Source organism: Macrobrachium nipponense, chromosome 4 (assembly GCF_015104395.2).
Source record: "Macrobrachium nipponense isolate FS-2020 chromosome 4, ASM1510439v2, whole genome shotgun sequence".
Classification (NCBI taxonomy): Eukaryota; Metazoa; Arthropoda; class Malacostraca; order Decapoda; family Palaemonidae; genus Macrobrachium; species Macrobrachium nipponense.
Window position 1 is genome coordinate 131,753,769 of NC_061100.1, and position 24,686 is coordinate 131,778,454.

Sequence of the window (24,686 nt, forward strand, 5' to 3'; positions counted from 1 at the left end):
CCCGCTTTCCCAACAGCCTCATTTTGCCCTTTGTACTCTCTCTCTCTCTCTCTCTCTCTCTCTCTCTCTCTCTCTCTCTCTCTCTCTCCCCTTTCATCTCCCTGCTGCCACATTCCCGGCCAGAAATTACCATTGGCATCTTTGCCTGCCTTGGCTCTAATTTCCGTATTGAGCCCTCAATCTCCTCCTCCGACTGTAGCCGGCCTCATCAAAAATAACAAATAGGCGAGACTTTCGGAAAACAAGAAATGAGCATCGACTTGTCAAATTCCAACGGGGCGTCTTCGGAGCCGTTTCACAATTTATCGGTCGATGAACGACAATACTTTTTAGCTCGACCGGACCCGCCAAATCAGTTTTCCCGTAGTTTGATCAATCGTTACGAAGTCTACGGAAAGTGTTCGCCATATTTCACTTCTCCCCCTTCCCCCCGCCCCTTCCCCACCGGAAATGACAGAATCTGTCCATTCAAAAATGGCCGGCAGCGGTGAGGTAAAAATATATATTTATATAATGGGACTCGAGAGTTGCTACTGGTGTCGCTGCTTAGATCACAAACGGAGCCATTTTTTAAATAAACGATTTCATGATATAAACGACATTCAATGTTATATCGATGACGTCATAAGAGAGATCGATACCCAGTGCAGAAGGAAGAGGTACGTTTTGAATTATACGTGATATAATATAGATATATTATAATATATATATATATATATATTAAATAACTAATAAAAAATTAAAATAAATATATATAATAATATATATATCTATATATATAAGATATTATATATTGTTAGGAGTATTGAATTTATGTAAATAGGATATTTTTGTAGTGTGGATTGTAAATGTTTTGTAGTTCATATTTTTCCCGTTTCTGTCTGTGTTGTCCTTGCGTGTTGTTTGGGTGTTTGTATTCCTCAGTCCTTGGATTGTTTACTTCGGCCATTGGAGCGCCTCCAGGGATTGAGATTTCTTGGATTTGTTATTGTGTTAATAACCCTAGATTATATATAAAAGTGTTACATTATTTGTACTTGCTAATTTGGAAGTATTGCTATATTGCATTTAAGGTTCTGTTGACGCTTGCTGGGTATGTATGTATTTTGTGCATTTTATTGTGTTTAATATTGACGTTATTTCCTGTATTATCTACAGTGTATTGATAATCGATTTATTTGTTACCTACCTGCTTGTTTTGCTCATTTGTCGTAATGCTGTACAATGTAAATGTTCCTGGAGTTTCGTTAATTTACATTCGTTATTACTTTAGTTTCATTATTCTTTTTATCGTCGTAATCCTTATCTTTATATTGGACCTTTAATTAATTTTAAGTAAATAACAAAATTTCGTAGTGTTTACCTTATTCCGTATTATTATATATTTACTCGTATATCATACTTAAATTTAATGCTATTTAAATTTGGATAAGAGCTCTATTATAAAAATAAGCTAAGTTAAGGCATCATTAAATGTCTTATTATTTATTGTCTATGGCCGTTTGGAGCTCCACATCGTACTTGCATCAGTGAAAATGCAGGAAAGAGTATTTATATGTATGTATATATATGTCCGTATACATATATATTACTATTAGTGAGAAATGACATAAAAAAGGGGTATAAGTAAACATATAACATTACACAACACACACACACACACACACACACATATATATATATAGATTATATATTATATATAATAGATATATATATTTATATATATATATATATATATATATATACATATAATATATATAGATATATTATATATAATATATATATATATATATATCTATATAAGTCAAATCACATTTCCGTGATTCATATACATATATCGAGCTACAATGTCCTTTAATATCTAATTCGCTCTACCTCGGAATCAATATATTTTCATATATGCTTAACCGGAGGGGAATTTTTTTCTCGATAATAGACTTGCCTGGTCCCGGGCGCGAACCCTTGGAGCCTTTCAAATCCAGGAACGTCAGTGAAGCTTTTACCTACTACACCACCGCAAGAGGCTAAAAGTTCATGTCGCCCTTCACCCTCAAATACCTTTCGCGCGCAGGTAATTCGTTGGTTTGGAGACAACATCAACCCACCTCGACCCCGGTAGCGTTGTAGTGCTTTTGACAGCACGTAGCCATATTATAAGTCAAATCACATTTCCGTGATTCGTATACATATATCGAGCTACAGTGTCTTTTAATATCTAATTCACTCTACCTCGGAATTAATATATTTTCATATATGCTTAACCGAAGGGGAATTTGTTTCTCGATAATAGACTTGCCTGAACCCGGGCGCGAACCCATGGAGCCTTTCAAATTCAGGAACGTCAGTGAAGCTTTTACCTGCTACACCACCGCAAGAGGCTAAAAGTTCATGTCGCCCTTCACCCTCAAATACCTTTCGCGCTCAGGTAATTCGTTGGTTTGGAGACAACATCAACCCACCTCGACCCCGGTAGCGTTGTAGTGCTTTTGACAGCACGTAGCCATATTATAAGTCAAATCACATTTCCGTGATTCATATACATATATCGAGCAACAATGTCCTTTAATATCTAATTCTCTCTACCTCGGAAATAATATATTTTCATATATGCTTAACCGAAGGGGAATTTTTTTCTCGATAGTAGACTTGCCTGGACCCGGGCGCGAACTCATGGAGCCTTTCAAATCCAGGAACGTCAGTGAGAGGCGACATGAACTTTTAGCCTCTTGCGGTGATGTAGTAGGTAAAAGCTTCACTGACGTTCCTGGATTTGAAAGGCTCCATGGGTTTGCGCCCGGGTCCAGGCAAGTCTATTATCGAGAAAAAAATTCCCCTTCGGTTTAAGCATATATGAAAATATATTGATTCCGAGTAGAGGGAATTAGATATTAAAGGACATTGTAGCTCGATATATATATATATATATATATATATATATATATATATATATATATATATATATATATATATATATATATATATATATTTTTTTTTTTTTTTTTTTTATCAATTTTACTGTTTACTTCTTCACTCTTTTTTAATATTCTTATATTTTGCAGCTTCAAATAGCTAACGTTAGTGTCCTTTTGCTCTATCTTTGTTTTATCATGCTAACATGTTTCGTTTGCATTACATTTGTCTTTTACAGTTTTTAGCTTTGATATATATATACATATATATATATATATAGATATATATGTATGTGTGTGTGTGTGTGTGTGTGTGTGCGTGTGTGTGTGTTTAATACTCGATATAAACACAGAAGCAAAATTATGCTTCTCTGTGACTTTCCTCTCTCCTCTTGTATATTTCTCTGGCGTTGTTTATGAAATGAAGCCGTCGCATCTCAGGGGTGCTTTGACAAGGCACGTTATGCTCTCCTTCGAGGGTCTCGTTCATTTCTGTATAGTAAGCTGGTGGTTTTCCCTGTAATATTAATTTGTTCCCTTCTAGCGCAAATTCTTTCATTTCCCATCTAAGTACGTTTCAATCTCGGTCCCTCTGTCTCGTCTTCAAATATGGCTTTTCATATACTGTAAGTGATTTTCATTGATTCCTCTCTCTTTCCCCTCTCTCTCTCTCTCTCTCTCTCTCTCTCCTCTCTCTCTCGTCTCTCACTGCATCTGTGATATATACAATTTCTTATGTTTCCTGTTCAGTAAATGGTAAGCAGGAAAAGGTACAAGGAGGCCTGCTCTATATTTGAGACGCTTCTCAGCATCTCGTATTTATAAACCCATTATATTTTCCAAAGTCAGTCATCTCGGTTCGTTACAGTATAAGGTAAAGATAAGGAACGAGATATAGGCACATTCAATAATGAATCAATTGTTTTATCAAATATGTGAGCGTCTCTTTTTCAAGTAGTCAGAGCATTTGTCAGCCTATTTCCTGCTGTATGAACGATAAGGCGCAATTTTATCTGTCACCTTTTATAGCTGTATAATTATGCAACATAAACATAATAGTTATGAACAACACTTTTACAAATATACACTCACGCATTTATATATATATATATATATATATATATATATATATATATATATATATATATATATATATATATATATCAACGTAAGAAGGCGGGTGCAAAGCGGGACTTGGAACAAGTACTTTCGTAGTTTATTCTACATTTTCAAGTTCTCTGTCTACCTTTTCACCTCAATTTCACATCTGCAATACCGAAGCTAAAAACTAGTGATATTAATTTAGTATTTAAATATAACAATACTTTAAGAAATGAGTTAATTAAGAATAGTCCGTCCAATTCCAACATTATTGTATAGCTACACTATCCCTTGTAAAGATTATAACAAGATTAAATATTGGCCAAACAAAAAAAAAGAACTAAAAAAAGAGATGTTCCCAACACAAATACGCTCTTTCAAGAGGCCTAACAAACAATGGCATTTCAGATCATTGGCCTAAGACCGGCCATGCCATTCAATGGGATAATTCGTCTATAATCTCCAAGGCCAAATATTATCAGAAACGAAATCTTCTGGAAACAGTATTCATTGAAGCCACGTCCACCAGGAATATTACCCTCCACCCTGGATTGCCCCTATATCCTCTTTCACACCACTACTCAGTTTTGTATATAAATCTCGGTGGACGATGTTTGTACTCAGGGCGAACTTGAATATGTAGATCAAACTTTGAAAGCACTTGTTCCAAGTCCCTGTTTGCACTCGCCTTCTTACGTGGATTTTATATTCTCAAGCACGTGGACTTTCGTGCTACATTGAATATATATATATATATATATATATATATATATATATATTGATGATCTATCGCAAAAACATGCGATATTTGATGTTGTTGTAGAGCTGGAGGAAGGAATGAAAGGAGTCGACCAAGCGCTTTCGTGTATTTTTTAAAATCTTGTAAATCTGTCTGGCATGGGGATACTGTAGTAATAAATGTAGAAAATAAGCAAATATATCCTTAGAAAATTAACTTACCATTTCTGTTATTGTGTCGTACGGTCTTGATGAAGGTTAACCTAAAGAGCAGCAAATGGGTAGAACCGAGATGACATGACGTGAGGTTCAAGAGCTAACACAATTTTATCCCCATACAGTGTTATTCTGCGCACCTTTTGTTGCCCTTGTTTATTTATTTTTTTGTTTTTTTATATATTTATTTATTCATTCATTCATGTATTCATGTATTTACTTTTGTACCCTTTTCGTCTCTTCTGGGACCAGATATTCGAGATGATCAAAACCACTAAAATAAGCTTAAGAACAATAAAAGGAAAACGTGATGAGGCGATGACATGCCGCACTAAAGAACGAACGAATTATATAGCAGGTATATAGTCGTCTCCTCAAATGCCAAAAGCAGCACTACGAACCTAATGAAAGTTGTGCCTTGTAGAATCCCTCCCGTCCTCTCGACTCGGAAGTAAGACGTCCAAGTGGAAAGAGAAAGGAGTATTGAAATGTGGAGCGTCGTACCTGAGTCTCATCTCATAAACTTGTATTTTCGAATGGACTAAGTAAATGGGTTGGTAGCTGAACCTAAAGTTTTATTACTGCCTTAGAGAAAAGTTAAGTTAATAAATTCACGTAATGAGACTTGTATTTGCATAATGCTGAAAAGTTATCCCGGGTTCTATTTGCCTAATGCTTCAGGCAGACCCGGGGCTAATTCTCTTCAAGTTTTCTCAAAGACAAAAAAGAAAAGAAAAAAAAAGAAGGAGTCCTCCTAAGAGATATTGTAAGGTATTTTAGGAGCTACCTTAAATTACATGAGAACTTTCCCCCATAACGTTAAGGTGCGGCAGTGAGAGCTCCTCTCGGGGTCTTCCCATGATTAAGAGAGGGAGGCTGGAATGCTGGAATGCTGGAATGCTGGTCCTTTGTGCCGTAAGGATTCGAGTTGAAGAGGCCTTCACCACATTATCAAAACAAAGGGTTATTTGCATATGTATGTTTTTCCCCCATATTTTTCACCATACGACCACGCCCCGCCCCTTTTGAGGGGGCGGAGCCAAGAGAGTGATGCTGCCTTGTGCCTCCCTGTTTTCCAACAAGTTTCCTGGGATGAAGTTGGTAGGTTCCCCTTACCTTTTTTTTTTTTATAGCAGAAGCAGATACCAAAACTGGTTGGACTGACTGGGTGGTAGGCTTGAAGCGAACAACGAACCTAGCAAACATTAGCGGCGAGATATTTGTTCGTTTTAATGTTTGTCCATATATATATATCATATTTATATATATTATATATATATCTATATATTATATATATATACTATATATACTATATATATATATATAATACATATAAAGACATTTATAAATATGTGTGTGTATGTATACATATATGTTGTCATATATGTAATAAATGATATCAAATGAATTTATATTTATAATTTTGTTCTGTATCTATTACTTAAGTAGATTAAGTAGTTTTAGATAAGCATTTATGAAAATCTTACTTCGTTATCTGCTAAGTACTCTGCGAATTATCAGGATCTCAGACTCTGCTATCAGACTGCTCTGAAAAGTCTGACTGATCTGCTTCTGTGTGATGTCAGATTATTACTCCATTTAATAAAAACTCAGCGTGCAACTGAAGCATATTTGTATTGTACGTCTCATTCGTAAACTTGCAACTCAAATTCATGGACAGGAAAAGCACAAACCAGTCTATGCAGGCAAACCAAGCAAGACGTTAAGAGAAATACGCGCGATTATTCAAGAAAAAAAAAAGATTTTATCTTGCCTATCCAAGTAAAATACGGGAGAACAAGAAGAGAAGACGGGAGAAAATGAAGAAGAAAGGCAAAGTGAATATGAGATATGTCAAATCTCAGGGTCTGTAACTCACGCTTTGAACAATCAGACATTAAAAATGTACGTTTCAACTCATCATCAGAAAGAGCAAACAGCTAACTAAATTACCTGACTTTTTTTTTTTTTTTGTTACGGTGAGTTTTCACTCATCCCTCTTTACGTGGAAAGGAGAAATCGGAGTAGTTGAAATTTTACAGCACTATAAGTTTTCTTTTATTTATTTATTCATTTATATATTTATTCCTTTCACAGTTTCTTAGATGTCTCTTTGGTTTCTGAAGCTTATCAGTATATATATATATATATATATATATATATATATATATATATATATATATATATATATTATGTATATGTTAACAATTTGCTAGCGGTAGTTGATATGTTAAGGCATCGTTTCTATTTATATATTTAATTAATATATTTATTCCTGACAATTTCTTAGATGTCTCTTTGGCGGCTAAGCTATATTTTTGTTACAATTCGCTAAACTGTTTAATGAAAAACGCATTATGTGCCCTTTCTCTCATTTTCCAATTTTTCAGTTATTCACTTATTTTAAGTATTTATCCAAGCTTTTGCTTAGCTCCGTATTGTATCACATGTGGAGCAAATTTTTTTTAAAAGTTCACATCCAAATGATTCGGCCGTTTATCATATTGCAGAACAACCATTTATTTAAATTTCCAGAACAAAGTGTGACAGAAGTCTCAACAGAGGAGTAATGAAATACATTTCATGTCTATTGTTTTTTACAAAACAAACAACAGACAAAGTTTTATGCTGATAAAAGGAGGGAAAACGTCCTTCAATATGCAATGAAATGACAGTAAAAAAAATATATGTATCACTGTACTGCTGAGACACCAAATTAACTTTCAAACATATATTAAGAATAACTGGCTTTTCAGAAATCATTCTTGAAATTTAAGGATATATAGGAATGTGAAGAAACGATGTTATAAAACTGTTTTGATTCCTTTAGTCACAAACACGAAAACACAATTAACAAGATTTTTCAAAGAAATATATAAAATAAAAAGAGCAAACGACAGACTGCTGTAGTTATTAGGGTATACGATTGTCCTTGGTAGCGAGGCGCGATAGTTTTAAAAGGTTTTCATGTGAATGTTGAAGTTGACATCAGTAACAGTGAAAAATCTCTTCATAGCTTGTTGCCGGTACCGAAATTTGTTTGAAAAACTTTGAGAGAAATCAGCCATTTCCAGTTATTGCAAAGCCTAAAACATTTTATCAAGAAGACCTTTTGTCACTGAACCAAAAATCACTCCTAGACATCGAGTTGACTTTAACATAGCCAAGACACAGCAGTAGAGTCCCTCAACGCTTGAAGTTTGGAGACGGTAATATGTTTGTATTTTATGCAATATTCATTCTTGCCATTATCGTTCTTTTGATTTTATTCACTAAAGCCTCTGAAGGAAAGGATATCTTGCCAATTTTTGACCAATATAGAATTCGAAATTGCAAGACATCCTTTTCTTCTGTTTGTGGAAGCTTCAGTGCTGACCCTAGTTCTGGCTCAACATAGGTTTGACCGATGAGCATGGCAGATTTACCTCGTATATATATTAGCTCATCACCGTAAGGGAGTAGTGCCACCAGTGCTCCTCGTGTGGTGTATCTAGGCATTACTTAAGGTTCTTAGCAGCGTCCCTTCTGCCCCTACTGCAACCCCTTTTTATTCCTTTTACCGTACCTCCGCTCGGTTTTCCTATCTTCCATCTCGCTGTCCACCCTCTCAAGGTTTTGCTCCTGTTACACTTTTCAAACCTTTTTGCTCTCGGTTTCCCTTTCAGCGCTGAATATCCTCATAGGTCGCAGCGCGTGGCCTCTGACCTCAATTTGACATCTCATTCCATCCCTGTATCGCTTCAGTATTTTCTAGCTGCTAAACTAAAGGAAATCAGTGTTTTTGATAACGAACTGTGTCAAGTCAAGGTTTAGTGCTTTGAACTTTGTTGGTCACTCTGGCCATAGTGTCGTAGAGAAGTAGTTTTGATTTATAGCGTGTCCAATACTTTCGTATAAAAGAAAACATTCTCTCGCTACCAACTTGAAAGCCAAGAAGGTGACTGTGCTACAGGTTACATGTCCGAAATTTATGTTTACCATGAAAGGACAATGCTGATATATATATATATATATTATATATATAATATATATTATTATATCTATATATATACATAACCTACTACTATATATATCATACTATTATATATTCAAATTAACTATATATATAATAATTATATATTATATATTTAATAATATAATAGATTTAGCATTACCCACTGAGAGGAATTTATGATTGAAGGTCTTTAATACAAATTTGCTTGCGGATATACATGACATGGATACTGGTACAAACTAAACATACTTATGAATGAGTGGTTTACATAATCCTTCACCGCTAAATACATTTTAACTTTCATTTATTATTATTATTATTATTATCATCATCGTCTCATTCATTATTAATATTATTATTATTATATTATCATCTAAACTTTCTTATAAAAGTTGAGAAAAAGAGGAAGCCAGCCAGAGCAGGGCAGAGCAGAGCAGGAGGAGCCGGTGAATCGGAATCGTCTTTAATAAAAGTTTCAATGAATTTAAATCAAATTAGTCATCGCTTCCGGGTGAGCTCCTGCCGGAATTAATTGATAATTTCCAATCGTCTTCGGACGAGGATTATATGTTTCGCCTGAGGCAGCCACTTGCCTTTTCCCTCTTTCCCTCTCTCTCTCTTTCCTTTTCCTCGGAGTCATTTTTTTGTTTGCTCCTTTCTTTTAGCTTTACGGAATTTTCTTCTTTTTATTCTTTCGTTTTGAGTCGGTTATTCCTTATTTGACGTCAATTCCTGCTACTGTCATCACCAATTTCAGTGACAGATAAATGTCAGTCACCATCATATTTAGCTTGATATCTCGATAACTTTGCAATTTATCGAATGAAAACCTTGCCATCTATCTACAACTTGGTGTACTCATATTCTACGCTTTTCATTGCTCTTTTTTTTCTTTTCGTGCCGAGAGAAACCAGATTTCCTGAACAGCAGCAAAAGTATGCAGTCAGTGTTTAGCCTCGCTGTCACACTTCTCATTTCCTCATTTCCATAGGTCCTTTGTTCCCCCTCACACCGTTAGACTGTGGAACAGTGTTCCTGGGGATGTCGGGCGAATGGAACCTTCAAAGTTCAATCGAAGATGCTATGCATTACTTTCCTAACACAGTTCAACTTGTATTTTAATATTGACTTACATTTTTATTTGTTTATTTATTTGTTTACTTATTTATTTAAATATATTTTTTTTACTTATTTGTTTATTTACTTATTTATTTATTTATTTGTTATTACGTTTGTTTTGATCACCTCTTTCTGAATTTGCCATTACCTACTGTTACTTCTTTCTAATGAACACCATATTTTTTGGAAGCTTGAATGTCTAGTCAGTCCCAGTCAGTCTTAGCCAAGAAAATCCGTTTAGACTTGGTTTTAAAGTTTCAAGGTGGGTTTCCGTACTGAACGACTCTTGGGGCACTAAGAAAAACTTGACCTTAGATACCTGGGCATGCTGGTGTATAGGCACCTTGCAAAGTATAGACTATCTAAGATCCATAACCAAGAATTAGCCTCTTCAATTCGCTTTATTGGGATTTCTTAAAATGAGAGGCTATTTCAGGAGAGCCTGTCTGATTGTAAGTGAGAGATAGACATAAGTTCTTCAAAGGTTAATATTGGAGAGAGTGCTTTTATCGTATACTTGAACGGCGTTAGTCTCATTGGTAACTGTGCCGCCAAATAATTTAATCAGTCTTATATTTCAGCTTGTAAATAGAGCGTGTAGTATTAGTCATCTCATATGCATGTTCTGTACGTATTGGCTCCAAGAACGGGAGACTTTGATTTAGTTTATCGTGAACCGGTTATTTTCGGCGAAGTATTTCTCTGGCCTTTGAAACTGTGACGCGCAGATACAAAGAAATGATGGGGTTTGTTGGTTCGGGCTGCTTCTGTAATGTCAGGTGGCACTCAAGGAGACAGCAAGTCCGATTTGGACCTCTTGACTCTGCCCAGCCAAAATGGACGACATAATCAGTCAGTTTACCCGCTAACCTGAAAATCCGTCTTCGCCATAACCTAAAGAACGGCGTTTGTTACGTCAACGCTTTGCACGTCATTTCTCTCTCTCTCTCTCTCTCTCTCTCTCTCTCTCTCCGTTTCACCTCTTTCCTCTTCTCGTTCCATTAAGACAAAGAAGTAATGAAACCATCAGCAAGAAAGAAAGTCGTCGTAACCCTAAAACGAGCGTCAGAGGCCGCGGAGTTTTGTTTGTTGACGTCGGATGATTATTCCCCGGGCGTTAAAAGCCGCTGTTACAGCCCTACATAATCGTTAAACGAGGGGACCGAAACATCCATTTAGCGGTGTTTACGGTTGTATTAAGGCTCTGAAATCGTCCTCAGTCCGGTAACTGGTAGTTTTTTTCTTTCATTTTTTCTTTTTTTTGGTAGAGGGGCGGGGAAGGTGGGTGTGTGAGGGGACGAGAGTAGAAACTCCTGTTTAGTAACTTCTTATTTGAGGGTTGAAAAGAAATCTTAGCTCGTGGGAAATGAAGCAAAGGTTCCATCTAGCTTCACAAGGAAAAATGTCAGATATTTCTCTGTTGGCAAAATGAACATTTAAAGCCTTTCGATAATGCCAGAAGAAATAGGAATGAAAAACAGGAAAATAAATACGAATCAAAGATAGGCCGTTGCCACCATTCAAACTAACACACTGAAGTGAAAAATTCAAACATTATCTAATACAAGAGACAAGGCAAAGCAATGCAAAAATCCACTGGCATACAAATCAGTGCAGATCAAACATATTCCATTATTTGCGGAGACTGTTTCTAAACACCCATTAAGCCGGGTAAATATTACTGCAACTGCACGCTGGTTCAGAAAGACGAGGAGAAACTGCGGAAAATTGTGAGTAAATAATAGGACTGCTTATTTCGTGGTGCTTTGAACACCCGCTTTGCTGTTAGTCATGCGTCTTTAAACAAAGTACAGTAACGAGAGAGAGAGAGAGAGAGAGAGAGATTTTATTCATCACCTTTTTCCCCCCATTAAGTTTGCTTCTAAGTGTGTTTAGCCTTCTGATTCACACGAAGCCTGCGGATATGATCGCTATAGTAGATTCACATCAACCGTGCATCTGATGTCCAGGCCAGTCCGTTACGACGCTCCTGATTGGCTGTTGGTAAGCCAATCACAGGGCTGGAAACTCTCAGTCTCCCTCGAGAAAGGTCACATAAGCAGGATGTATGTTCCACCTCTCCTGAGGGACACTTTTGAAAGACGTATCTCTCAAGCGAGGTGGAACATACATCCTGCCTATGTGAACTCTCGAGAGAGACTGAGAGTTTCCAGTCATGTGACTGGCTTATCAACAGCCAATCAGCAGCGTCGTAAGGGACTGGCCTAGACATCAGATGCACGGTTGATGTGAATCTACTATAGCTCTATGCTCTTCAGCCTGGCTGCTGCGACCCACTTTGGCCTAAATTTTATATTCCATTCCATTCACTAGAATTTTGTTACTTGACCCTTTAGAAACAAAATCCAAGCGCTGGGCCCTATGAGGTCATTCAGCATTGAAGGGGATATTTAGAGTAGAAAAGTTTGACAGGTGTAACAGGAGGGAAACCTAGCAGTTGCACTATCCAACAATTGTTCGGAGAGGGTGGAAAGTATGATGGAAGAAAGAGAATATGAAAGGAGAGACAGTAAAAGGAACGAAAGGGGTAGCAGCCAGGGGCCGGAGGGACGCTGCAAAGAACCTTATGTAATGCCTACAGTGAACCGTGTGGGTTACACCGACAGCACTACCCATCTCACTGGGTTTTCTAGTGAAGCAGAAACCATTCAGTAGGATGGAGTCGTAGGTACCACGTTCCAAATTCACTGCTTAAGTCAAGATGGGAACAAAGTATTTTTCTGTGGATTTTGTAAGACTATTATGAAGTTACCGCGGTACCTATGACACTATTCTTACGATTGGTTTCTTCTTCACTAGAAAACCCCTTGAGGGGGGTTAGTGCCGTCGGTGCAAGCCCCATGGTTCACTGTAGGCATTACATAAGATTCTTTGTAACCCCTTCCTTTCCTTTTACTGTACCTCCATTCATATTCTCATTCTTCCATCTTACTTTCCACCCTCTCCTAACAATTGTTTGATAGTGCAACTGCTTTGAGGTTTTCCTCCTGTTACACCTTTCAAACCTTTCTCCTCTAAGTATCCCTTTCAACGCTGAATGACATCATAGGGCCCAGCGCTTGGCCTTTGGCGTAAATTCCATTCCATTCACTAGAAAAATGATTGAATTTTGTTCGTTGACCCTCTAGAAACAATGACTACTTTGCACAGAATATACCATTAAGTGTAACAACATCTAGTATAGAACTTAAAATGTCTCTTGTACTTAATTGTGACTTTTCAGGTTATTTATCTTAATAAATAACTTTACCGAGTGCCCAGTCACTTTCCAGAGCATCAGAGTTAGCCGTACCGCCATTATCCTTGGGGTTCACTAGAACTCAACCTTTTCGATAGATAACCTCCCAAAACTCAGTCATCACCCAGATCGTACATTCCTATAGAAGATTATTCATCACATTCTTATGGAATGCAGGTGTCGCCTGTTTTGAACTTCGAGTTGTTTGTTTGCAACAATTCGAGAGAACAGTATTCCTCACCAAAAGGTAACACGTAGAGATGTTTTTCAGAATCAGTCACCGCTTTTCCTCAGCCCCGTGAAAATAAGAAGAAGAAAAACAAAACACATCGAGTTCCTTTCTGAGCATTCTTCTATTCTCGGAATTGCAGAGTTTTTTTTTTTTTTTCTAAAATGGAAAGTGTTGTCACACAGAGAAAAAAAGAAGAAGAAGAATAATAACAATAATAAGAGCGTCATTTACTTTTATGGCGAGTCATGGCCCAGTTTGGGATCTTTTATTTTCGATTCTTTTGAGGGAGGCGCTGGGGTGGTGAACCGGCTCCCTTCTGGACTCCCGCGTATGAAAAACCAGGATTAGAATGTCTCTCGAAAAATAAGTGCAAGAGTGTGAATACATCCATACAGACACATATGCCTGTGTGTGTGTATGTATATGTTTGCATATATGTAAATTTATATATGTAGGTTGTGTGTGCGAGTGTATGTATGTATTTGTGTGAGTAGGTATATATATATATATATATATATATATATATATATATATATATATATATATGTAAGTTGTGTGTGGGCGTGTTTGTATGTATATGTGAGTGGGGGGGGGGGGGGGGGGAGGTATATATATATATATATATATATATATATATATATATATATATATATATATATATATATATATATTTACATATATGTTGTGTGTGCGCGTGTATGTAAGTATATGTCTAAGATGGTATGTATGCATGTATATGCACTTAAAATTTCGTAATATTAAAGTTAGTCATTTTAAAAAGACTTCGTTGTATTACTTTAATATATAAGCATTTATTTGTAAACTATATATATATATATATATATATATATATATATATATATATATATGTGTGTGTGTGTGTGTGTGTGTGTGTGTGTGTGTGTGTGTGTGTGATTATTGTACATGTTACGTTTAATTTCAAGTTGATTAATATATACTAAACTCCTTGAGATGTTTGGATTTATAAAACTCTCTCTCTCTCTCTCTCTCTCTTCTCTCTCTCTCTCTCTCTCCATTTACTCCTCATATCCACCATAAGCAAACAAATCCATAACCACTAGAGCAGAGAGAGAGAGAGAGAGAGAGAGAGAGAGAGATCTTTGCGTGTCTGCAAAAATCGTTGTAAGAAGATGTCGTCGGGTGGGCCCTGTTACTTTCCGACACCTGTTTCTGCGAAAACAGCTCCATATCTTCTGGTGAGTGTCTCAGCAGCATCTCTCTCTCTCTCTCTCTCTCTCTCTCTGTGCTCGACTCCTTCCCCTCAGCATCCAGCATAAGATGGAGAGAGAGTTTAAGCAGGAAAAGTTCAACATTCCTCGGCATCGTTGGTGGGTGACGCTCAGCGGTAGGCGAGCGACTTCCTCTGATAACATGGGCGTCATTGTTGTGGTGGGTTTTGGGGGGGAGGACGCCCACTTGCCCCCTCAAAACACTGATGGTCCCCCTAAGGCTTTGATTTGCCCCCTAGCCTTTGAAATTACAATAATAATAATAACAACAGTCAAATTCACTCCAGTGAACTCAATACAGCTCTTATATGGCTTCAAAACGCTCCAGCTCCAAAATGTGTACAAAATTCCAAAAATTTCTCGGGGGTCTTACAGCGGCCCCCTACCTTTGGCCGCACCCCCCCCCCCCACCCCCCCCCCCCCGCCCAACAAACTCCCCAAGAAAAATCTTAAATGACGCCACTATCCAATATAGGACCAAACTTGGCTTTGAAAAGTGACTTTCTAGCAAAAACCAGAGAGGAACCCTAGTAAATTCTAGACCTAAGTGACCTTTTCCGCTTACTCGGGGAGTAAGCCTACAAACTAATTTGTTGTTATTGTTATTGTTGGAAAGGTCTACGGAAGAGCCTATAAAGGTCTCACAAAGGTGTTTCACGTTGAGTTAAAGATACAGGAATTTTAGGATAGGATATTTATGGTTTAATTATTAGAATGAAAATAATAAGTAATGTGTATGTTAAACAGCACAGAAAATTATTTATAAAAAAATATAGTGTATTTATTTTTATTTTCGTTGGTGAAACGAGGCTCTATTTGACCGGAGATTTTAGCTCGTTTTAATTTATATGGTGTACTGAAGTTAGACTATGTTTCTGTTCGATTATTTTGTGTTTCCACCTATAACTGAGAATATACGAACGTGTTTAATTTGTGCCCTTTTCATCCTCGTTGTTAGTATGAGTAGTATTAAGTGTGAGTACTAATTACAAAGATCACTTCACAGTAATTTAGGAATATAATGTTTACAACTTATGCGTGAGGGGAAAATCTTGCACACGTCCCGTGTAAGTTGGATGGTTGGATCACGCCTTCTTTTACTGCATTTCGGTACTAGATGGAACCTGCTCTCACATGGAACCATTTCACTTACCATCGGGGATAGATAGAGTGTTGATGTATATAACTGACCGGCAGAAAAACACATTGACTCGCAATTCATTCGCAGAGTTCATGAGGCTGCTTCCCCGCCCAATTGCGATCGTTCTGTATAATGATGCCGGCTGCAGTTGAACGCATTTGTGAGTTCAGTTTCACGCTAATTAGAAGAGGTTTGATCAATTTTCCATTCACGGATGAAAAATTCATCAGAACAATACGATAATGAGTCCCATTGGACGCCTCATTATGGTTGTCATGAATGGTATTATTTATGTATAAAGAAATTTCGGATTTTAATTCAGAGTATTCGTGCAATAATATCTGAATCACGCTCTCAATTGATGTAGTACCTAGGTTATCGAAGGTAAGATCCATAACAAATTAGTAAGGAAAGTAAATTAACTATGATTCAGTGTAGTTGCATGTTTGAAAACTTCAAAGTAATTCACTTGTCCGTTTATGAATTCACTTTTACATTACTATTCTTATATAGTGATGCACCTTTGATAGATTTTTTTGTTATCACATTCATCTTGTCCGACTGGGTGCTTTTTTTTTAAAGGGGAGCGGTTCCGGGTTGCATCCTGCCTCCTTAGGAGTCCATCACTTTTCTCACTATGTGCGCTGTTTCTAGTAGCACACACTTTTGCATGAGTCCTGGAGCCACTTCGGCATCTAGTTTTTCCAGGTTCCTTTCCAGAAAGAAGAGAACGCTTAGCGGAAAAGAAAAGGAATGATAAAGTCATAACAGATGAAATATCAATAAATTATTGAAATACAAAGTTAATTATTTTGGGGCTGTAATGCACTGCATCCACGTTTGAGCTTTTGATGTAGATTCTAATTGCACGACATCCTCCTCCTCAGGCAGACAGACAGACTGTTCCGTAGTCCAACAGTGTGAGGAGTAAAAGACTTCTGGAACTAGAAGTTCGAAACTATGGCATATTTACTGCATATTTATGTATAATGCCAAATCCGATCACCAAGTTCTTAATTAGATCGCTGGTTATCGGAGGAAAATTTTACGAAAAAAATGTCTGAAACATTCATGGACAATCACCAGGTACATACACCGGTAATCAACCACAGAGTACTTTAGCCGAACGTCATACGACAACATTTAATAATAATAATAATAATAATAATAATAATAATAATAATAATAATAAAGCTACCAGGTGGGAATAACATCAAACACATACGTAGATGAGACAGGGTACAAATACCTGGGAATAATAGAAGATATAAAACACCAAGAGATGAAGGACACGATCAGGAAAGAATATTTGCAGAGACTTAAGGCGATACTCGAATCAGAACTCAACGTCGGAAATATGATGAAAGCCATTAACACATGGACAGTACCAGTAATCAGATACAGCGCAGGACTAGTGGAGTGGACGAAGCCTGAACTCCGCAGCTTAGACCAGAAAACTAGGAAACACATGACAATACACAAAGCACCACACCCAAGAGCAAATACAGAGAGACTATACATAACACGAAAGACTACTAAACATAGAGGACTGCGTCAACATCGAGAGCGGAGCACTGGGGAAGTATCTGGAAACCAGTGAAGACGAATGGCTAAGGAGTGCATGGGAATAAGGACTGATAAAAGTAGACGAAGACCCAGAAATATACAGACATGAGGATGACAAACAGAACAGAGGAATGGCACAACAAACCAATGCACGGACAGTACGTGAGACAGACTAAAGAACTGGCCAGCGATGAAACATGGCAATGGCTACAGAGGGGAGAACTCTAGAAGGAAACAGAAGGAATGAAAACTGCAGCACAAGACCAGGCCCTAAGAACCAGATATGTCCAAAGAACGATAGATGGGAATAACATCTCACCCATATGCAGGAAGTGTAATATGAAAAACGAGACCATAAACCACATAGCAACAAATGTCCGGCACTTGCACAGAACTAGAACAAAAAAAAAAAGAGGCACGATTCAGTAGCAAAAGTTCTCCACTGGAGCCTGTGCTAGAAACACCAGCTAGCTTGCAGTAATAAGTGGCACGAACAACAACCTGAAGGAGTGATAGAAAAAGATCAAGCAAAGATCCTCTAGGACTATGGTATCAGAGCAGATAGGGTGATACGTGCCAGTAGACCAGGCGTGACGTTGATTGACAAAATCAAGAAGAAAGTACCACTCACTGATGCCGCAATACCATGGGACACCAGAGTAGAGGAGAAAGAGAGAGAAAAGTATCAGGACCTGATAATAGAAATAGGAAGGCTATGGGATATGTCAGTGGAAATTGTACCCATAATTATAGGAACACAAGGCACAATCCCAAAATCCCTGAAAAGGAACCTGGAAAAACTAGATGCCGAAGTAGCTCCTTGATTCATGCAGAAGAGTGTGATCCTAGAAACAGCACACATAGTGGGAAAAGTAATGGACTCCTAAGGAGGCAGGATGCAACCCGGAACCCCACTCTATAAAAACCACCCAATCGAATAGGGTAACTGTGATAGACAAAAAAAAATACTAATAATAAATTTTATTTCAGCTCAAGGCCATATACATGGAATATACAGAATAGAGACAATAACATACGCAATCTAGATACATGAGATAACAGGATAAAACATGATAAAACGGGAATATCCGCACAGTTGCTGAAGAAGTACAAACAAATAGTATATTCATAATAAAGTTAATGACAGTAATAATATTGAGAATAGTAGAAAAAAAAATTTAAATGATAATTAATAAAATAGATTGCAAAAGATTCATTTCTAGCTACGGACGATAGGTGGTTACAGAATAAAAACAGGAATATAATAAAAAAAAATTCCTGAAATCCTGTCGTTCTTAGAAACCATTATTTTCTTTCCAGAATGAAGATGAAAATTTAAGGCGCAAATTAGAAATAAACGCAGCAAAGAAGACAAACAGATTGGAGTGGTGAGAAAGACCGCCTGGCCCGTGGCAGTGACTGAGCTGATATAGCGGTCTGTTCAATTGTTACCTTTAGTATTTGTTTAAACACTGAGAAATAAAAGCGAATTACTCTTTCCCAGAAGCGATAAAAGAGCAGGAAAGTACCTTCTCAAAAACTATTGTTAGCAATAATTTATTGGAAAAGAAATGGCGAGAGAAACAGAGACAGAGGGAAAGAGAGAGACATAAAGACACACACACACACAAAGACAAAATGAGAGAGAGACGCAGAAATAGAGAGACCGACAGCTACACAGAGAGAGGAGAGAGAGAGAGAGAGAGAGAGAGAGAGAGAGTCAGTCAGAAAGGCAAACAGAGAGAGAGGCAGACATAGAGATATAGAGAGACAGAGACAGGCAGAGAGACTCAGACAGAGACACACACCGAACCAGAAAGGCAAAGAGGGAGAGAGAGAGTAAGACAGAGACAGAAAGACAGACACATAGAGAGAGATAGAGAGACAGGCAGGCAGATAGAAAGGCAAAGAGAGAAAGAGAGAGAGAGAGAGAGAGAGAGAGTCAGACAAAGATAACCAGACAATAACAGAGAGACAGACATACGCAATAGAGATAGAAAGACAAAGAGAGAGAGAGAGAGAGAGAGAGCTCTTACCAACAGCATCCTTTAACGGGCATTCCAGGAAGGAGAGAGAGAGAGATAAAGCAAGCCCAGCGCATGACATGACGTTACCTTGTTAGCGGGAACCTCCGGGGATATATCTGATACAATGCCTCCAGGCATTTGGTAAGAAGGCCAGATGGCCACGAATTGCTCCGTTTCTTCGTAACGACCCAGGAGAGACCAGAGGTGGTGGTGGTCCAGCTCTGCAGGGTTGCACACGCAGAAGTCCTTTCTTCTTCCCTTCTCTCTAATTGATATGTATAATATATATATATATGTGTGTGTGTGTGTATTGTATATGCACACGCAGAAGTCCTTTCTTCTTCCCTATATAACAAGGAGGAGAAATTGAAAAGCTTAGTACCGAGTATACATAAGTAAACATACATAATTCCATGTATGTGGGTTACTCGTATATCACCAAGAATCCTTTTTGGGTCTCAGTGGACTGCGTAAATGGCCTGTAGCACCTTTCGTGAAAATGTAATTATGCGCAGACTCGTACACAAAGGTGTACGAAGAAAAGGTGAAACGTAATCGTTGAAACGCGCGTAGTATTTCCCAAAAGATCAAGATGAATACCCTATATAGGCCTAACCTATGTTTTGTTGAGTTTGCTTGGCGCCAATTATTTCGTCCGTTGCGATGCCAGATTATACAAACAACTTTATCGAGGTTGATCAAATAGTCTTATCTCTTGACGTAATGGAGGAAAGAATGATACATTATTCACCCGGTAATACCCGCGAATGCAACTGTCCTATTAATGATAAACATTCTCTCTCTCTCTCTCTCTCTCTCTCTCTCTCTCTCTCTCTCTCTCTCTCTCTCTCTCTCTCTCTCTCTCTCTCTCTCTCTCTCTCCTGTGTGTGTGAATCTTAAAAGTATTTCAGAGTTGATTCAGCCATTGCTCATAACATTTGTATCCAGTTTTATCATTCCAGCCAAATTATTCCTATTGAAATTCTGCGGTACCTTGAATATTTGTAACGATTATTTTTTATCATATTTTGCGGTTGATAACCGAATATTTGTCCAGGAAATGTACAGATAAAAGTACTACACCCTAAGTTATATAGAGAATGCTGAGAAGCACTAATGTATATGTTGAATGTATACATTACAATGTCAGTTGTAATGAAAAAAGACTCTCTCTCTCTCTCTCTCTCTCTCTCTCTCTCTCTCTCTCTCTCTCTCTCTCTCTTCTCTCATGGAATCACTGAAACATGTATGTGCCTATACGTGCAAGCTGTATGTTCGTGTGGACATAAATTCCCCGCAGAGTACAAAACCTGAAGTCAATAACCTCTTGGTAAATACCTCCAGCCACTGGTGGAAAATAAGTAAAATGTATGGGAAAATAAATAAAGGAAAATCATTTCACCTTTGTAGGGCAAGCGTAAGGTCTCGGAGGGTTCCAAGTCGACCAAATAAATGATTATTGTTTCTCTCTCTCTCTCTCTCTCTCTCTCTCTCTCTCTCTCTCTCTCTCTCTCTTTTTTTTTTTTTTTTTTTTTTTTTTTTTTACGTCCCTTCTCCTCCCAAAAGAAAGGAATTATGTTTGGAAGGAAGTGTTATCTCTCCTGCAGCCTCAGGTACGACTAATGGTTTCTGCTACCGGAGGGAAAGGAACAGGTGATAGTGGTGGTGGTCGTAGTTGAGGAGAGGCCGAAGCGACGGTGTGTCCAAAAGGGCTTCTTAATTGCTGGAAGAAGAAGAAGAAAAAAAAGAAGAAGAAGAGATAGAAGAAATTCAGAGAAGAATCAAGAACGGTTGAGGAGACCGAAGCGATGGTGCCTCCAAAAGGACCTAATCGTTGGAGGAAGAAGAAGAAGAAGAAAAGGATAGATAAGAAGTTTAAAGAACCATTCAATAACAACAACAAAAAATATTGAAGTTCGTTAAGAGGCAGGTGATAGAGCAGACAAGAAAAATCTACTGGAAAAAATGTGCCCCATACTAAAATCAAATTTCCCCCATTTCTTATTTCTGATGAAGTAAAAATGTTGTTGGTTTTATTCTTTTATTTTCGTGGAAATTATAATCTCGTCTTGAACATTTTCATCAGTTTTCCTTACAAGGCAGTTAAAGAAACGTTTTTAGGTATATTCAGAGGCAACAAGCAAATAGCCTTATGAATAGATAGTTAAACGTTGCATGAAAGTTATCAGGTGCATGACGGCACAGTACAACATTACAAGATGATTACGTAATGATGAGAGACACAAAGACACAAATGTAAATGAGTGTATATAGTACATTATATTTAGCCAAGGCCACATGAAAAATAAAACGAGTACCGAGTGCTTTCCTGTTATTTCAACAAATTTTCGAGGTTTTAACTTTATTTATAGTATCTATTAATTATATATATACTATATATAATATATATATATATATCTATATATGTATATATATATATATACATGTATATATGTAGAGAGAGAGAGAGAGGGAGAGATGCTATATTATATAGACATATGCATACATAGTGCTGTTCTCCTCTCTCTCTCTCTCTCTCTCCTCTCTCTCTGTGTGTGTGTGTGTGTGTGTTTGTGTGTGTGTGTAAACAAGTGCCTTCACTTCTTTTGCACCTCCTTCACTTCCACATTCACTTTAACTTTTGTTTTATTTTTCCAACTTCTGCATAACTAAAATATTTCCCTTGCATGCTAACGTGCATTGTAAAGACCAAAGGACACAGAATATCTGTTTATTAACTCCTGACTTGTGGTGTACCTACCCTTGGCCTATGATGTCAGTTCCATGTAGAACCCAGAAATTTGATAGCAATTGTATACCGTATTGTGTGATATTCTGTACCTCCTTTTATTTTCATCATCTGGTTTTGAATACCTTCTTCCAGTAGAAGCAGAAGCTGGAATTTTTCTAGTGCTTTACAATTACAGTATATTGTCAAGTTAATGCAGTATTCAGACAAGGGACATCTCTCATTGAGAAGTTTATAAAAAATGAGACTTATTCTACTGTAGTTATGATGCTTAGTATAAGTGGTTATTTATATTGTCCGCTCAAGCGGAAATTTTATAAAATTACCAGAATTCGCAGACCTTGAGAACATTCAGCCTGAAAATTGCCAAAAGATAGCAGAAAGGGACAAAATTAACATGGGCGCTCTAAATCCTGGAAAAAAAATATATATATATATACATATATATATATATATATATATATATGTATATATTATATATATATATATATATATATATATATATATATATATATATATATATATATATATATATATACATATTACATTTAACTACGTCACTTGTTTTCCTTCCATTTTACAATATATTCTTTCAGTTTAAGTAAATTAAAGGTATCATTATTTATTGTATAATATTTGTATGCAGTATACAGTTGCGTTGTTTTTTCCAGAAATATTTGAATTCAGTTGAACAGTATATGGAACTGTTAAAAAAAAAAAGTAAATGTAACGTTGTATTTTTTCTTTATCGCAACTTGCTTCACTTACATTATTGGCAACCCAGTTCCACTGCATATATATATAATATATATATATATATATATATATATATATATATATATATATATATATAATGTGTGTATATAAAATTTGCCCCCTCTTGGAAAATATGCTGCGTGCGCCCATGAAAATTAACCAAAATTTGTCGTACAAAATCTGATGATCGACTGCCATCTACTGGGTCAAGTCAAGATCTCCCTAGCAGCTAATTCAATAACTCAGCATTAAAATTAACTCACTAACTTTTCACTAAATATGAATCCATAGGAGACAAACAAAAAAAAATCCTTTTCCCACCACCTCCATTTGGACCTTCGTCAAGGAAGTTGGAACATTAGCATGTCGTGGCGTCATTGGCTTAGCTAGGTCAGATACATTACCTCATAAAGTTCTTTCCCACGATGTACATATGTTTTACATAAGCTGATTGATTATACACCATTCGTTTATTATTTTTGTTTTTAGATGCTTATGCTTTTTCATATTTGTGTATTTGTTGATACTTTTAAGTACATCGAATCTTGACGTTTAAAGCTATGCATTTAAGGATTGCATCGCAGTCCAGTGTAAATTTATAACAAATTTATATAAAATATAAAAATGTGTTGACTTGTAACTTAAATATGTATCTAATTCGCAGCATGCTCATATGTCCGTTTAAACAGACATTAGCTCATGATTTTGGCAAAATGAAAAAAATAAAAAATAATTCCCAACTGGCAACATTACATGTCATGATGTCAGTACCCAGAAGGAAAAAAAGGAGAAACTGCAGGCTTTTTAAACAGTGTTGCCAGCGCTTGGCATTTTTACCAAGATCTTGGGATTTTAAAGGAAACCCTGGGATCTTGGAAATTTTTGTCGAAAACTGAACATTTCTTAGGATTTTTTGGTCCTCTTGTAAAATATATATAAATTTCATGGAATTTGAAAAAAAAATCTAAAAAAAAAGTTCTGTAGCTAAACAATGAATGTTACAAATAAATTGTTACACGTAAGGTATTAAATGACAGTCACAGGACCGTTGCTGCGGGAGTGTACAAGGATTGGACGTGTACTATACGGGAATGACAGACTTGCTCACTTGTATAATGGTGTTGCGCCCAGCACTCGCTCTGGCTCAGTCGAGTTATATTCATCAGTGCTGCGTGATTATTGGAGAGAGAAAGGGAAAGAGGAAAAATGGCTAGTTCCTCAGGTGCTTCGCCAAAAAAGAAAGCAAAGGTTTGGTACCAGCAGTCCTTCAAGGCTAAATAGATGAATCATCCTGAATTAAAAAACTTGGGTGAAACCTGACCCGTCTGATAAATACGCAGCCATCTGTAGAGTTTGTGATTCTAAGCTTAAAAACTGCTACAATTCTGCCCTTATTCATCATCAGACATCAGCTAAACATGTTAGGAACCATAATGCCAAGAAAAGTGAGGTTACCCTTGATAAATTTGTGAAGAAAAAAAGTGAACCAGCTGTCTGATATGGTTGCAAATGCAGAACTCTTGCTCTCCTCATTCATTGCTGAACATGGGATGCCATTTCATCAAGCAGACCACTTGGTAGAAACAATGAAGAAAATGTTTCTAAATTGTGACATAGCACAAAATATGA

General features: G+C 36.9%; 1 long non-coding RNA gene across 2 annotated transcripts in view; it reads left to right on the forward strand.

The window, feature by feature from the left end:
* LOC135211176 (uncharacterized) overlaps nucleotides 1–21,855 on the forward strand; it is a 147,368-nt gene extending 125,513 nt beyond the window's left edge. The window contains exon 3 of one of the 2 annotated variants that reach the window (XR_010313631.1): nucleotides 5,217–5,643. This is a non-coding gene — a long non-coding RNA (uncharacterized LOC135211176). Of the gene's footprint in view, nucleotides 1–5,216; nucleotides 5,644–18,845 lie in introns of those variants that run through there. The other variant, XR_010313632.1, reaches the window with a different exon arrangement.
* The last annotated feature ends 2,831 nt before the right edge of the window (nucleotides 21,856–24,686 follow it).